The 15493-nt window shown below is 42.2% G+C and overlaps 1 protein-coding gene across 6 annotated transcripts in view; it reads right to left on the bottom strand.

Annotated features, from left to right (window-relative positions):
• Positions 1-15493, bottom strand: part of atosb (atos homolog b) — a 155700-nt gene that overhangs the window by 88083 nt on the left and 52124 nt on the right. For all 6 annotated transcript variants that reach the window (XM_078550256.1, XM_078550273.1, XM_078550280.1 and 3 more), the window contains exon 2: positions 727-867. The gene's annotated coding sequence lies outside the window, so the exon portion shown is untranslated. The remainder of the gene's footprint in view (positions 1-726; positions 868-15493) is intronic.

Here is a 15493-nt window from a genome sequence, read left to right as displayed (position 1 = left end):
TTCCTTTCCTAAAGGGCTGTGTTGGGTTTTTGTGATAATCTCAGTGTTTCATGGTCATTTAATTTATTAGATCTAGATTTTTTTTTGAAAAGCTGAATTTAAATTCCCAAATTACCAAGGTAGAATGTGAATTTGTGCCCATAGCATTTTTAGCTCAGGCCTCTGGGTCCAGTAATGTAACCACTTGATTACCATGCCATGTTCAAATTCTACCACTGCAAGGATTAGAATTTGGGCTACATCACCAGTCTGTTGGTGAGGTACTTATTTGAAAACTAACTTCAATATTAAATGCCTCATTACAAATATCATCATTGTGCAAGATATAATTATGTTTATTACCTAATACAACTTTTAAAGTAATCCAGCTAATATTACAAGGATTTGACAAAATAGCACCAAAGAATTACTCAATAATAAAGTGAGACACAATGAATTAGTGTGGAGAACAAAGTTGGATAGAGAGGAGAGGAGACGAGAAAGAGAAAAAGTGAAAAAGACAAAAAGAGGAGAGAACTCAAAAAAAAACTCTTCTACAAGACAGTAAAACTATTCTGGTCACAGAAAAACCTACTGGAACAAAGTTGGAATGGTTACCAATTGACAGCATGCCATGTTCAGAACAGCAAATAAACAAACAAACAAACAAAAAAAGGACTGCAGTATGTCAGTCTATCACAAACACCACTGTTTAAGAGTTCCCAAAAATAGCTGTACAGAACTAACCTTTGCATGGGCATCATTTGTTTGTCATTTTTCTGCTGCATAAATTGGGCAATTCACAATAATCTGTGCAACGTTCAACTTCGTGCAACAATGTTCTCAAAAACAGAGACTTTTAAATGGTCTTCATTGTACCACCAGAACCTGTTGACAAAGGAAACCATTTTTCATTAAGTACTGCAGATGCCAGCAAACTTAGCACACTAAAAAGATAGGTTTAATAAAATTATTTTTAAAAACTACACCCAATCTTTGTAGGATCAAAATAAACATAACCTAACATTATTGTTACAAAGCATAATGTATATGAATATTACAGCCCATCCGCCCCGAGAAGAGGAAAAAGCAAAAAGCTAAGAATTTTTTGTATATCACACAAATGGAACCTAAATTTTCTTAGGTGTTTGTTACACAATATCTCTTGAACTCCATGGTTTTGGCTAACATATTTAGCAGAGATTAAAATTAGACACATTCTGGCAGCTGCTTAACAGTGCCATGCTCACAATAGGAACTGAAAATGTATAGAGGGTTGGAAGCACAAAGTGCTCCAATTTAGTGGCACTGTCTTGAAGCTCAAATCTTCTATTGTTACGTTCAGACTACTGCACCCCTAGCTTAGCTCATTCTGTTCTCTCCCCTGACCCCTACACCACCCCATAAGTCAATAGGGGTGACATGTGGAATTTGGAACATATTATACTCTCAACTGTACCACAAACTGCCAAGGAAATAGCAGAGTGCAATCTTCGCCTCTCACATCACTGATTAAAGACTGGCCCTCATCAACATTCATTCACACAAATACCAGGCAATGACCATCTCCAACAAGAGAGAATGCAATCATCTCCCCTTGACATTCAATGGTAGTGGCCCCACTATCAACATCCTGGGTTTTACCATTGAGCAGAAACTGAACTGGACTAGCCATATAAATACTGTCGCTACAAGAGCAGGTCAGAGGCTGGGAATTCTGCTGTGGGTAACTCGCCTCCTGGCTCCCCAAAGCCTGTCCACCATCTACAAGGCACAATCAGGAGTGTGATAGAATACACACCACTTGCCTGGATGAGTGCATCTCCAACAACACTCAAGAAGCCCATCGCCATCCAGGACAAAGCAGACCACTTGATTGGTACCCCATCCAGCCCTTAAACCTTCACTCCCTCCACCACCAATGCACAGTGGCAGCACTGTGTACCATCTACAAGATGCAGTGGAGTAACCAACCATGGCTCCTTCGACAGCACCTTCCAATCCCACAGCCTTTACCACCTAGAAGGACAAGGGCAGCAGATGCATGGAAATACCAACACCTGCAAATTCCTCTCCAAGCCACACACCATCCTGACTCGGAACTATATTGGCATTAATAAAGGATGACAACACTACATTAGAGAGAGAGGATTTTAGATCGGAAGATCAAGATGTAGAATCAGTTTGGATGGAGCTAAGAAACAGCAAGGGGCAGCAAGCATTGGGAGGAGTTATTTATCGGCTGCCAAACAATAGTGTTAATGTAGGGCATGGTATAAATCAGATAATTAGAGGTGTATGTAACAAGGGTAATACAGCAAGCATCTATCTTTAGACTGTGTAAACCTAATTAGCATCAATGCTGTGCAGGAAAAATTCCTGGAATGTATACATGATGGTTTTCTAGAACAGTTTGTTGAAGAACCAATGAGCGAATGGGTTATTTTAAATCTTGCATTGTGCAATGAGAAAGGGCTAATTAATAATTTTGATGTAAAGGGGTCCCTGGGGAAGAGTTGACCAGAGTATGATAGAATTTTACATCAAGTTTGAAACTGATGCAATTCAATCTGAAACTAAGGTTTTATATCAATGCAAAGGAAACTACGGAGGTTTGAGGGGCAAGTTAGCTGTGGTATATTGGGAAACAACATTCAAAGATATGACAGTAGGCAATGGTTAAACAATAAATACATGATTTACAATAAATGTACATTCTTTTGAGGCACAAAAACCCAACAGGAAAAGTGATCCAGTCATGCCTGACAAGAAAATTTAAAGATTGTACTAGATTGAAGGAAGAGACTTCTAAAGTTTCCAAAAAGAAAAGTAGTGTAAGCCTGAGGATTGTGAGCATTTGAGAATTCAGCAAAGCAGCACCAAGAAACTGGTAAATAAAAGCAGAACAAAATTTGAGCGTAAACCAGCAAGTAACAAAGAAAATGGACTGTAAAAGCTTCTCTAGGTATGTAAAAAGGAAGATTAGCAAATACAAATGTAAGCCCATTACAGGTAGACAAGAGAATTTATAGGAATAAGGAAATGACAGAAACTACACAAATAGTTTGTATCTGTCTTAATGGAGGAAGATACAAAAAACTTCTCGGAAATACTGGAGAATCTAGGGACTGAGGAACTGAAAGAAATGAGTACAGTAAAAAAGTAGTACTGGAGAAATTAATGGGACTGAAATTTCATAAATCCCCAGGACCTGATATTCTACATCCCAGAGTGCTGAAAGAGGTGTTTGTAGAAATAGTGGATGTGTCAGTGGTCATCTTGCAAAATTCTATAGATTCTGGAATGGTTCTTGTAGATTAGAAGGTAGCAAATGTAACCCCACTGTTCAGGAAAGGAGGTGGTGAGAGAAAACGGGAACTACAGACATATCAGCCTGACATCCGTAGTAGGGATAAAAACAAAAATGCTAGAAAAACTGAGCAGGTCTGGCAGCATCTGTGGAGAGACGAACAGGGTTAATATTTTGAGTCCTTATCACTCTTCTTCAGAGCTAAAGAGATGTAAAAATGTGATGGATTATATGCTGTTTAGGAGGGGATGCAGCAGATGGGGCAAAATAGGAGGTCAGGTTTAGGTGGGAACTAAGCAGAGATTGACAAAGATGTCATGGACACAAGACAAAGGGAGTGTTAATGGTAGTGGTAAAGACTAAAGAAGGTGCTCATAGAGACATAAGGGTATGAGCAAAATGTGTTAATAGCAGAACAAGGTTTTTATTTTTATTTCAGATTTCCAGCATCCGTAGTATTTTGCTTTCATGAGTAGTAGGGAAAACACTAGAATCTATTATAAAAGATGTAATAACTGAACTTAGAAAATAACTGTAGGATTGGGCAAAGCCAACATGGATTTATGAAAGGGAAGTAACGTTTGATAAATCTGTTGGAGAAGGTCCCACACAAGAGATTCATAAGAAAAGTTAGAGCACACTGAATTGGGGGTAATATACTAGCATGGATTCAGAATTGGTTAACGGACAGAAAACAGTAGGAATAAACGGATCATTCTCAGGTTGATGGGCTGTGACTAGTGGGGTGCTGCAAGGGTCATTGCTTGGGTCCCAGCTGTTCACAATCTATATCAATGAATTGAATGTGGGGACCAAATGTAATATTTTCAAGTTTGCTGATGACACAAAACTAGGTGGCAATATGAGTTGTGAAGATGATACAAAGAGGCGTTAAGGCGTTAGACAGGCTACGTGGGTGGACAAGAACATGGCAGATGGAATATAATGTGAAAAATGTAAAGTTATCCAAATTGGTAGGAAAAACAGAAATGCAGAGTATTTCTTAAATGGTGAGACAATGGGAAGTGTTGATGCTCAAAGGGATTAGGGTATCATTGCTCATGAGTCACTGTGAGCTGGCATGCAGGTACTACAAGCAATTAGGAAGGCAAATGGTATGTTGGCCTTTATTGCAAGGGGATTTGAGTACAGGAGTAAAGATGTCTTGCTGAAATTGTATAGAGCTTTGGTGAGACCCCACATGGAGTATTGTGTGCAGTTTTAGTGCACTTGCCTCAGGAACAATATACCTGCCATAGAGGGAGTGCAATTAAGGTTCACCAGATTGATTACAGGGATGACAGGATTGTCCTGAGGAGAGATTGGGGAGAATGGGCATGTATTCTCTAGAGTTTGGAGGAATGAGAGGCAATCACATTAAAACATACAAAATTCCTACAGGGCTCAACAAGATAGATGCAGAAAGATGATTCCCCTGGCTGGTGAGTTAGAGACAGGGGGACACATTTAGAATATGGATGAGACGAGGAGGATGGTAAATATTTGGAATTATTTACCCCAGAGTGCTGTGGCAGTTCAGTCATTGAGTATGTTCAAGACAGAGTTTGATAGATTTCTGGATAGCAAAGACATCAGGGATATGGGGATTGTGCGGGAAAATGGTGGTGAGGTAGAAGTTCAAATTGAATGGCGAAGCAGGCTCGTTATGGCCTAATCCTGTTCCTGTTTCTCAAGTTCCTTCATTGTTGCAGGATCAAAATCCTGGAACTCCCTAACAGCACTGCAGTGTATCTACACCACATGGACTGTATCAGTTCAGGACCACCACCACCACTTCCTCAAAGAGAGTTAGGAGTGGGCAACAAATGCTGGCTGAACCAGTGACACCCACATCCCCTGAAAGAATAAAAAAGAACTAAAAATAGCCAATTTTGTCAGCAGCTTTGCTCAATTGATAGCACTCCCCTGGAATGAGGAGAGCTTCACTTCAGGGGCAAAACTGTGCTACAGTGTTGGAGGTGTTGCCTTTAAACCAAGGCACTGCCTGCCTGACCAGGTTAAGGTACCAGATCCCATAGCACTGTTCGAAACAGTAAAACTAGGTTTCCTGACGTCCATCAATCCACACCTCCAAAACTGTAGAACATTCATCTAATTTGCTGTTTGTGCAATCTTGCTGTACACAAAGTGACTGCTGTGTTTGCCTATATTACAATAATGACTGCTTTCCAAAATGAAATCATAATTTGGAAAGTGCTTTAGGATATTCTGAGTAGCAAAGATGCCACTTAAATCCAAGTTGTTTCTTTCTTGGAATTGTATTATTAGTAACTCCCCAAATGTCAATTACATTTTAATGTTCAGTTTTAAACATTTCTGAGACCTAGAAGGTATTCTAAATTTAAAGAAAGTATTTAATAGAAAGCCAAGAGATATTATGCCTTCAAGCATTTTTGGATGATGTATGAGTGGTGGTAGATTCCTCGTTACTCGAGTATGTCCAAGCTGTAAGTGTCCTCATTGTCCTCTGTGGGTCCTCTCATGACAGAAGAGTCCAATGTGAGATTGCCATGGACATTTATAGAACTGGCAGTTCATGTTGTCATCGTTGGTGCTTGGGGGAATTTCTGCAGCTGTGCCACCTCTGGCCTTTATCTGGGCATGTTGGATATGTTAGTCCTCCAAGCATGCTGAACCAAATTTCAGTGTTTGCCTCCACATGGGACAGTTATCGGCAGTGTTTTCCTCAGAAGTATTCTGCAATGCAGAAGTTTGTAATGCTCTTTTTATTAGGGTGTCCTCGTGTCGTTTGTACTAACCACCTTGACGTTGTTTGCCCCAAGACAGTTCCCCATAGAAGATTTACTTGGAGATTCTGTAGTCGTCCTTGTGGGAGACACGGTCTGCCCATCTCAGTTCAATTTTCTACAAGGTGGTCTTCATGCTGTTGAACCCAGCATGGTGAAGGACCTTGTTTGTGATTTTGTCTTAACACTGAATTCTTATTACAGACCTCAGGTGTCTTTGGTGGAAGCATTCTAGAGCTTTGATGTGGCACCTATAGCAGACTGAGAATTCTGTGCCATACAACAGGGTGGTAAGGTCAATAACTTGGTAGAGTTTGATGTTAGTCTTTAGCTTAATGCGGTGCTGCTTCCAGACAGGATCATGGAGTCGGCCATATAGAGAACTTGTTTTCTGAATGTGTGCACGGATAGCTTCATTAATAGTGGCATCACTAGGGAGCATACTGTCAAGGTATGAGAACCTTTCTACAACCTTGAGACTGCTGCCATCAATGGTTATGACTAGCGCTTCATAGCATGTGTCTGGTGTTAGCTGAAACATAAACTTGGTCTTGGAGACACTGATTTGGTGGAGGCATGCAGTCTGGAGAGATTGAAGAGCTTCCCTGAGTGGTGCCTAATACTGATGCCTGCAGACATGTCTCTGTGGTTTACTTAAGGATTACAACAGAAAACAGATTGAAGAGTTTGGAGGCACAACACAGCTTTTTGCCGCTAGTTACCACATAGGCATCCGACATCTTGCCACAGGCAAACACGTCCAGCCATGGCATCATGCACTGATGAACTCGTTCAGACATTCTAGTTTGGAGACCAAGTGCCTCAAGATCAGGTCGACTCACTGTCAAAAGCTTTAGTTAGGTCTATGAACAGCATATGTAGGTCCTGATGTTGCTCTCTAACTTTCCTTGTTGTCTGGCTACAAAGACCATGGGCAGAATTTTGCCCTTGACATGCGGGCTCAGCGGAGGTGGTCAGGAAGCTGACTGCCACCTGCGATTGAGCCCAAAAGGTTATTTCACGCTGGCGGGCCAATTAAGGCCCACCCAGTGTGAAAAACGAGCAACAACGCTGAGTGCTGCCTGTGCAGGTGGGGGGAGGAGTGCGAGCGGGGCGAGCTCGACCTTCAAGCATGCGTGCGAGTGCGCACTACATAATCAGCTCTCTGCCTCAGGGAGATGAAGATATATGAAAAAATATAATTAAAAAAATGAAAATGTAATGAAACATGGAGTCACATGTTATTAATGAAAAAAATAAAGTTTTATTTCATTTTTATTTGCTTTTGGAAATGGACGAGGTTTCCAAAAAAGTGCAAAGGCTGCTTGGCCTTTTTGCCTGCCCGCCAACCATAAGGTTGGACAGGTAGAGAAAAATTTCTTTTAGTTAACTTTTTAATGGCCTTAATAGGCCTTTTAATTGTCGGCAGGCATGCTGCCGACTCCTGCGCGCGCCCGCCGACCGAAATATCGCGCGAGTGCGCAATGACGTCGGGATGTACGTCATTTTACGCTCGGTCGGGTCGCCCGCCCGCCAAGCTAAAAATTTTTACCCCATATCGGCTGCCCCACATTTAGCCCTAAAACCGAACTGTGATTCAGGGAGGACATCATCTTCGAGGCTGTCTAGTTGATGTTTAAGAGTCCTTGTAAGCATCTTTCCTGCAATTGAGAGACAACTTATTCCTTGGTAGTTGCTGCATACATTTATAGATCCTTTCTGCTTCCAAATACTGAATGTTTTCATCCTGTTGAACTTTTTCCCGATCCTAGGTACTTTTGAAGGTAGCTGTATGTTTGTTGACAAGCTCTGTACTATTACACTTCCAAATCTCTCCTGGAATGCCGTCTGGGCTTTGTTTGGTAGATCACCTTTTTCACGGAAGTAGAGAGAGACAAAGATACTATAATATTCTAGTATAGCAAGTAAAATTGTCATCCTATCTACTGTTGGATAGTATACGCAGAAGAATAGCCTATTCCCAGTATATCCTGCTATAAAGCTTGCACAATAATTTGAACAAAAAATGGAAAACTGGATGGTTAGGAAAAAGAAAACGTACATTCACAAAAAGTGCTTCCTTTGTCCCTTCTCCAACATCACCCCCCAAAAAAGTTACTGAAATTGTAAATAATATTTCTTGGCATGAGTACAAGTTTTCTTCCCTGCCATTTTTTCTCCTAAAAATGGAAAACCATTTTGCTTAGATTATTCAATAGACTTATCAGGGAACATTAAAGTCTAAATGTAGAAAACTTAGCAAATTATTTTCACTTTCATAACTTGTTCATGGGAATTAGTGCAAATTACTGGAGTAACAGGAAAAGATTTCAACCAGAAAATGAGATGGAGTGAACATTTAATGAGGTAATACAAAGTATTTTCAAGTTAGCATAAAGAGTTCAACAATTTTAGATCATGAACTCTCTCCTCCATCCCCACCCCCTTTCCGATTCCCCCCCTTTTTTTCCCAATAATTTATATAGATTTTTCTTTTCCCACCTACTTCCATTATTTTTAAATGTATTTCCATCCATTGTTTTATCTATACCTTTTAGCCTTTTTTGATTCCTTCACCCCACCCCACCCCCACTAGGGCTATCTGTACCTTGCTTGTCCTGCTTTCTACCCTTAATTAGCACATTCCTTAGATAATATCACCACCTTCAACACCTCTTTGTCCTTTTGTCTGTGACATCTTTTGGTTATCTCCACCTATCACTGGCCCTCTATCCAGCTCTACTTATCCCACCCCCCCTTAAACCAGCTTATATTTCACCACTCTTCTATTTTTACTTAGTTCTGTTGAAGAGTCATACGGACTCGAAACGTTAACTGTGCTCCTCTCCGCAGATGCTGCCAGACCTGCTGAGTTTTTCCAGGTATTTTTGTTTTTGTTTTTGTTTTGGATTTCCAGCATCCGCAGTTTTTTGCTTTTATCTTAGTGGTCAATTTCCTTTCCTCCATCACTGTCGACCTCCCTGGCATCACTTTCCACCTCCCACCATCACCTACCAGCCACAACCCTTTTGTTTCAGTGATGTCCAGGTGAACATGCACGTTCCCTTCCTTCCCAAAAATCCAACGTGCGACATTAACCTCCCCGACCTCCTCCTTCCCAACTTCAGGGTCAACGTCTGCCTCAGAGTCCCCACCATCCACTCTCGCTGCCCCTTCTACCGATACCATCGCAGCCTCACCCTCCCACCCCACTCTGCCCTCGGACATTTTCACCGTTTCTTCGCTCCATGCCCACCCTCAGTTTGCTCCCCAGGAGGCAGTCATCGACTCCACAGACCCCTCCTTTGCATGTTCACCTAGACATGCAGTGTGCCCCCCGCCCCACCGGACACCTCCTCCCTCCCCCCAAACTCTTTCCCTTATACCTTCCTCTCCCCTTACACCTACCTCCCCAGTTGCCGTATTCTCCCCCGTTACCCACTCCTCTTTTGTACTCCCTCCTCCCACCTCACTACCCTGTGACACCTTTGTTCTCTCCCACAACCTCCTCCCTAACACCTTTGTTCCCCACTCCCAACCTCACCCCCGACAGACCTTCCTCTCCCACCGCCCGGTACATCTTCCTCCCCCAAACACAGCTGGACCTTCCGCTCCATCCCCTTTAAGTTCATTCATTGCAGACCATGGCCAAGACACTGAGCAGACACTCAACGGTGACTTTCCATCTTCCGTGAGCTGCTTCACGGCAGAGCCATGTCCATCAGAATCTACCCAGCGTGCGATGGACATTCCTCCAGGGTTCCGTTGCTGTTGATCTCTAGCATCTTCTTCTCCTCGGATGTCCGCAATGTGAGCAAGACCCTGATGGCAAGTCCCAACTTCTGCACGTCACACTTTAAGACGTTTCTGCACCAGCATGTTTTCCCACCGATGTGCTCGGATGATCCAACGTGAAGGGATAATTCCGGCGAGCTGGGCTTATAAAGGTATGTAGGTGTACTACAATTAAGTTCCTGACGTCCGAAAATGTGGACCGCCATTGACGGACAGAGGAAACGATTGCAAACTTGTTTCATGACGTCGTGATCAGATTTTTGGCCTTCTTACCACATTGTCCACTCATGCCACTAAACATGCCCAATGCCAGCAGGCACGGAAAATTCTGCCCTATATTATTTAGTACAGGAAGAGAACATAACTACATAGTTAAATAGTTTGCAATGCAATATTGTCTCCACCCCAGGCACCTTTACTGAGATCATAGGAACTTAACCTCAAAGACAATCCAAATTACAAGAGAGTCACAAAAAGGCACGCATTCATTGATATGGCTTAATGTCAGCAAGAAGATCAAATAACAAATCAACCCAGAATTTACAATTGGAGTAATAGTAAAATTTCAGCGCTTGTTCCCATTACTGTGCAAAACTGACAGCAACTTCTGGCATTCACACATGTGCGGTTAAGTGCAGAAATCCGGAAGTTGCTGTGAGTGATATTCTGCTCCTTCATAGAGCGTACTGCTGCAGTCTTTGCAAGTGGAATCATTAGAAATCACTGATTTGTCTTGAACTTCAATTACTTACACACTACTGCCATTGACATTGGACGAAATGGAAAACATTATTGCCAAAAGATGCTGAACGTCTCTTGGGTTCAGGGTTACAGAACACAATCTTGAAGGAACAAATTTTATTTTAGGAACATAAAATCAGTTATAATATTTATGTCCCACATTAATATGTAAAATTCATAGTCAATTCATACTCAGCATTCATTCCCACAGACCACATTATTCATCAGCATCATGAGGTCCCAAATGGCTCCGAAATATTATGTTGAATTCAACATGCCTCGCTGAAAACAGTTCTCAGCACTGAAAATATCCACATTTAAAACAGGCAGTCATTGATATCAACTAAAAAGCAATAACCATCATCTATTGCATCATTAATATTAAAGTTGCTGGTTGTTGTGTCTTAAGTGCTTGAATTGTAACTTAAATTTTTGCAGAACACACATTTTGCAATCTAGCATCAGTTTAAATATATAATTACTTGCACCTGATTTCTGTATGCTCAGCTGGAAATTCTTAAAATATATGCCTAGAAAGAGTTTTCAGTTACTGAAATTGGTCACATCATTTGAAATCAGTCACTGCAGGGCATTTTCTCAATCTACCAGTGAACAGCTCTCATGCTCAGAAAACAAAATAGTCAATTCCAGACTAAAATACAGTAGAACCCAGGCCAGAATCTTATTTGATTACTTTTCCAGGAGAATCCAAAAATGAAAAGGATCTAAAAAGTGTACAGTCCTTCTGAAATTAGCATTTTAACAATATAGGATTTGTTTGGGATGGAATCTCTCCAGCTTTTATACAGCACATTTTGATCAAGTTCCACTAGAAGCAGCTCTTCAAAGGGCATGTGCCTCCTGACATTTTGTAGCCAATTCATAGTGGTCAGGCTGTTGTGCACTTTGGAAACATACCAGCAGCTGACACAAAAATCTGACAATTAAGGCATTGCTAAAATGGATCTTTTGTGTTCTTAGAACAGGTTTGAAAGGAGTTATGCTGGAGTATTACTCTACATACATGCTGGGGCTGAGTGAAGAAAAACAGGTGGAAAAAGTGGGAAAAAAGACCTTCCCTAGCTTTACATATTTTCAGATTGAGTGGCAACCATGAGATTTTAATTGTCTTTTGAGAGAGAGGGTAGAAAAAAGGGCAGTTTATAAGTCCCAATCAGTTACAAGAATAACATTCTAATCACAGGGAAAGGATTAGTTTTGGATTGCAAAGACTTAATGGATTTTTTTTATTATTTCATGGGATGTGAGCATTTGTTGCCCATCCTTCACTGCACTGCAACAATTAAATTTATTGGAGATCTCATAGAAGAACTTATTGTTTAAAAAATTGTAAAAACATTTAACATTCAAAAAGGACTAAACAAAAAGTAATTTAAATAACCTGAACTGCAGCACTCCTCTTTAAAACCATGAACTATCTACTCCCACCCCATTCTCCCCACATTGCAGCAAACATAACCCTGCATTCAGCGAAATCTGAGCATCATTGGGATTCACAAGCAGCTCGATGGTACTCAAAGAGTGGCTACAAGCAGGTGCACTTCCCACAGAATGTCTGTTGAATCAGCTTCTTCCACCACAGATGGAGCAGCCCCACCACTGATGACCTTGCATTTCACTCTGAAATTTTCTCTGTAAGCCTTTCCTCCTTCAAAGGCACTTGTTAAACCAACATCTGACTAATCTTTTGGTAACCACTGAAGAACTATGTGAAGTACCTTTCTACACGTCAGATGTCAAGGAGTATGGGGAGAGAACAGGAATGTGGCGTTGAAATAGAGGATCAGCCATGATCATACTGAATGACGGAGCAGGCTCAAAGGGCCAAATGACCTTCTCCTGCCTGTTTTCTATGTTTCTAAAATCATGGTTGGGGAAGAGGGATGGGGGAAAAAGTAGGTGGACAAGGATTTTAGCAAAAAAGAAACATCAATGGCTAACAGAAACAGAAATACCTGGAAAAACTCAGCAGGTCTGGCAGCATCGGCGGAAAAGAGTACAGTTGATGTTTCGAGTCCTCATGACCCTTCAAAAGAACTAAGTAAAAATAGGAGAGGGGTGAAATATAAGCTGGTTTAAGGGGTGGGGGGGGGGGGGGGGGGGGGTGAGAAATCCCACCTACATCCGTGATTCCTCTGACACCTTACGTCACATCAACAATTTCCAGTTCCCTGGCCCCAACCGCTACCTCTTCACCATGGACGTCCAATCCCTCTACACCTCCATCCCCCACTGGGATGGTCTGAGGGCTCTCAGCTTCTTCCTCGAACAATCCCCATCCACCACTACTCTCCTCCGTCTGGCTGAACTTGTTCTCACACTGAACAATTTCTCCTTAACTCCTCTCACTTCCTCCAAATAAAAGGTGTGGCTATGGGTACCATAATGGGCCCCAGCTATGCCTGTCTCTTTATGGGGTATGTGGAACATTCCTTGTTCCAGTCCTACTCAGGCCCCCTCCCACAACTCTTTCTCCGGTACATCGATGATTACTTCGGTGCTGCTTCATGCTCTCGTTGGGACCTGGAAAAATTTATTAATTTTGCTTCCAATTTCCACCCCTCCATCATTTTCACATGGTCCATCTCTGACACTTCCTTGACCTCTCTGTCTCAATTTCTGGTGATAGACTGTCCACCGATATCCATTACAAGCCTACCGACTCCCACAGCTACCTCGACTACAGCTCCTCACACCCCGCTTCCTGTGAGGACTCCATCCCATTCTCTCAGTTTCTTCGCCTCCGTCACATCTGTTCTGATGATGCTACCTTCAAAAACAGTTCCTCTGACATGTCCTCCTTCTTCCTTAACCGAGGTTTTCCATCCACAGTAGTTGACAGGGCCCTCAACCGTGTCTGGCCCATCTCCCGCACATCCACCCTCACGCCTTCTCCTCCCTCCCAGAAACATGATAGGGTCCCCCTTGTCCTCACTTATCACCCCATCAGCCTCCACATTCAGAGGATCATCCTCTGCCATTTCCGCCAACTCCAGCATGATGCCACCACCAAACACATCTTCCCTTCACCCCCCCGGCGGCATTCCGTAGGGATCGTTCCCTCCGTGACACCCTGGTCCACTCCTCCATCACCCCCTACTCCTCAACCCCCTCCTACAGTACCTCCCCATGCGAACGCAAGATATGCAACACCTGCCCCTTCACTTCCTCTCTCCTCACCGTCCAAGGGCCCAAACACTCCTTTCAAGTGAAGCAGCATTTCACTTGCACTTCCTTCAACTTAGTCTACTGCATTCATTGCTCCCAATGTGGTTTCCTCTACATTGGAGAGACCAAACGCAGACTGGGTGATCGCTTTGCAGAACACCTTCGGTCTGTCTGCAAGCATCACCCAGACCTCCCTGTCGCTTGCCATTTTAACACTCCACCCTGCTCTCTTGCCCACATGTCTGTCCTTGGCTTGCTGCATTGTTCCAGTGAAGCTCAACGCAAACTGGAGGAACAGCACCTCATCTTCCGACTAGACACTTTACAGCCTTCCGGACTGAATATTGAGTTTAACAACTTTAGATCTTGTACTCCCTCCTCCATCCCCACCCCCACCCCCTTTCCATTTCTTCCCCCTTCTTTTTGTTTTTTCCAATAATTTATATAGATTTTTCTTTTCCCACCTATTTCCATTATTTTTAAATGTATTCCACTGATCATTTATCTATACCTTTTATGCCCTTTTAGTCTTATTTCACCCCACCCCCACTAGAGCTATCTGTACCTTGCTTGTCCTGCTATCCACTCTTAATTAGCACATTCTTTTAGATAATATCACCACCTTCAACACCTCTTTGTTCTTTTGTCTGTGACATCTTTTGGTTATCTCCTCCTATCACTGCTTGCTTGACCCAACAACCATGCACCCACCACCCCCCCCACCACCACTTTAAACCAGCTTATATTTCACCCCTCTCCTATTTTTACTTAGTTCTGTTGAAGGGTCATGAGGACTCGAAACGTCAACTGTACTCCTCTCCGCCGATGCTGCTAGACCTGCTGAGTTTTTCCAGGTATTTCTGTTTCTTTTTTTGTTTTGGATTTCCAGCATCCGCAGTTTTTTGCTTTTAACATCAATGGCTAAGTGGGTAAATGCACTATTTGCAAGCTTGAACAATATTTATCAGGAAGGGTCTTTTACTGTGCTAACTTAGATTTCAGCTAGAAAGGGAGCAATGGCACAGTATGGAACTGGTTCAGAATCTCAGGATTGAGAGAGGACGGTAAGAGGGCAAAGTGACAAGGAAAACTGCCAGACTTCCCACTGTCGATTATAATCTAATGCATTCTCATGGCAAGTGCATGTGTGAAAATCTGGCTAAGAAGTGACCAGCTCTGCAACAAGCACCATCAATACTAGGTTCACAAAGAAAATATGACCTGCTTAGATGAAATACCAGAGGGCTACCACCATGCAACCCAGCATACCAGCAACACCTCTGGGCAAGGAAGGGAACAAAAAGACAACATTTTCAAGGAAGAGGTGGGAGGGGGAGAAATGCTTTTCCTTAAAAGGAAAAAAAATGAAGCCCTACATCATACAAGGACTTTTAAAAATTTGTTACATTCACTTTATGATCTTCCCGAAATCTTAGTTTCTTCATTAAATTTTTCAGCATTTTTAGTAATGCAGAATATGAACTAGTGAAGTAGAAGGACAGAGTTTCAATAGAAACAAAATTAGAGATACAGAGGTAGAGGTAGTGAACAAGCCACAAGTTTCACCCTCTTAGTTTAGGAAGTCTATACATAACCTGACATTGTTTGTCGTACTTTTGAGTATTTTTTTGCCCCATATAGATCGCTCAGGCATCAATTTTTAATACAGGTAGAATGTCACAAAGTCTTGTAAATCCATAAAAAATGTCTG

The sequence above is a fragment of the Cetorhinus maximus genome, chromosome 1, assembly GCF_964194155.1.
Source record: "Cetorhinus maximus chromosome 1, sCetMax3.hap1.1, whole genome shotgun sequence".
Taxonomy (NCBI): domain Eukaryota; kingdom Metazoa; phylum Chordata; class Chondrichthyes; order Lamniformes; family Cetorhinidae; genus Cetorhinus; species Cetorhinus maximus.
The sequence above is the reverse complement of the archived record's forward strand: the minus strand, read 5'-3'. Positions and strand labels throughout refer to the sequence as shown.